Consider the following 2,520-nt stretch of genomic DNA (forward strand, 5'->3'; position numbering starts at 1 on the left):
ATTGTAATTTCCAAACATTTATTTGGTTATTTTATTATTTTGCTGTATACAAATATTTAATTTTTAGTTATTTTAGCTTCATTTTTTCCTTAGTGGTGGCTAAACTCTAAAGCATGCTTTAAAAAGCCTTCTCTAAGTCTTCCGTTTTAAATTTCTACTAAGTTACCAATTATCTCCTTTTACAATGTGCTTCATCCTTTGGATGCAATAATTGGCCATATGTTTAACAAATATGCTTCTCACTTGTTAAATAGATGTGGGGTAATGTAGAACAAAAACACATACAAAAATAAAATAATAAGGTGAAAAAGCAATACAAAGGGAAGTAATATGAGTAGAAATTCATGATTAGAATGGGGAAAATACACACACATACATACACACACACACACACACATCTGGAATACACATTGGTGTAAACTGTTAGGCAGAGATCCAACTTTTTTTTTTTTTCCCAGATGGCTACCCCTACTTGTCCTAAACCGTTTGTTGGATAATCTATCTTTTCCACACTGATATGAAATGACAGACATATTTTTTAAAACAAGGCTTTCAAGCAATATATTTTTCAAATTATGTCCCTATCTAATCCACTGCCTTCACCAATGAATAAGCCCTCACTATATAAATATATATATATGTATATCAATGAATAAGCACTCACTGTATATATTTTTATATATATACATATTTTTTGCCTGCACCACATGACTTGTGGGATCTTCCCCGACCAGGGATTAACCTGGGCCACTGGAATGAAAGCACTGAGTCCTAACCATTGGACCGCCAGGGAACTCCCAGCCCTCACTGTATCCTTAAGCTTCCTCTTTTCTGTGTGTTCCAACCTTAATTGCATGTTGGTGACAGTTGTGACTGTGGACCTCTTGGGGTATCCTTACTGTCACCTCCATAGGAGGAGACAGGCCAGAGAAAAAGCTATTTGAGTTGCTGATCTCAGAAATCACATCTGGCAGTACAGTACCTGAGGGTTGGTGTAATGTATTCTGGGAAGGCTGGCCCACTCTATAAATGTCCTCATCTGTGAATTAAGCCTAATCAATGTGTTCAGAGAGAAGGTAAAGAAAAAGCCTGCATTCCCAATAGTGAGTGTAGCCAGTGAATTCAGATGCTTGTCACCTGATCACGCCATAATGATAGCTCTCTAATTTCGTTCTGAAAGCACTTGAGCCATATTCGTTTCATTGACATAACTGGAAATTTTCACCCACTCACAAGACAACAAGTGAGATGCAGTGTACTGTTGACAGAAGAGAATGACAGGCGGTAGGAGACCCAGCTTCCTAGCCCTGGCCTGACTCAGAGTAAGTATTCAGGGAATCAACTCAATTTATTTGTCTTAGTTTCGTCATCATCTTTAGCAGGTAGTTGGATTATATGATCTCTTGGTTTCCAGTTAGATAAAAGACCGTGATTCTACAACAATATGGTTCCCCTCGTTGTTCATTTAAAACTTATTTATAGACAAATTGAGCCCTTGCTACGTGCAAACGAATCCTTCTAGTCAGCAATGATTAAGATATGATCATTGTGTTGAGTTTATGAAAGGAGTTTATTTGGAAGAGGGAAGTGGGATGGAACGGATCAGTGTGACTTGAACTTAGAACATGCCAGTCTCCCCATTCCAAATTGGAATACAGGCTCTGTGATATACCATAACTCTATGGTAGGGCTTATTCTAATGATTCTGGTCAATGTTAAAGATTCCTGAGTTTGTGTGTGAATAACACACTGAATGTAGGTGGTAATTCATAAATCCTTTTTCCAGAGATGGCAGTTCATGTTAGTGTAGTTTTTTGGTTTTGTGTGTGTGTGTGTGTGTGTGTGTGTGTGTTTTGCAAGACCCTTATTGAGACTAACTCCTAAAAATATTTTGAAGCCCCTGGTTACAGGAGAAAAATAGAAATAAGGTATGAACTTAATGGGAGGACAGAACTGGTTAGACTCTGAGCTTTAAAGCTTTTAAGATTCCACTTCTTGGCATGCAGTGAGTGGAGGATGGGCCATGGCAAGAAGGGACTCATGAGCATAAGACAGCAAATTTATAGGATTTGGCACTAATCTCAGACGTCATTGCACACAGTTTGTATACTATATATTTTTTTTCATCAGTCTAGAAATAATGTCTACACATTTAATTTCTGTCCAGTAAGAAGTGATAAGAGGTTTAAGAAGGCCTAGTTTAAACAATTTCAAAGAACGAAAATAAGTGAGCAAAATTATATTTATCCTAAAATATGTCTTTCCATCCACTCCATAATGTAATGGCTCCTTGAGGCAACTTCCAACAACAATGATGTTTTTGATGTTTTCTATGGTAGCAGAGAGGTGAGTATCACGGTCTGCAGGGCAGAGCAATAAATATAACCCTAGTAATCCATTGTACATTGAAAGTCAGGGAATACTTCATTGGAATTATTCTTATTTTGGGGGATGAATAAAATTAAATCAAAGGACACAGTACCGGGCTTCCCTGGTGGCGCAGTGGTTGAGAGTCCGCCT

The sequence above is a fragment of the Neophocaena asiaeorientalis genome, unplaced genomic scaffold (assembly GCF_003031525.2).
Source record: "Neophocaena asiaeorientalis asiaeorientalis breed wild unplaced genomic scaffold, Neophocaena_asiaeorientalis_V1.1 scaffold521, whole genome shotgun sequence".
Taxonomy (NCBI): Eukaryota; Metazoa; Chordata; class Mammalia; order Artiodactyla; family Phocoenidae; genus Neophocaena; species Neophocaena asiaeorientalis.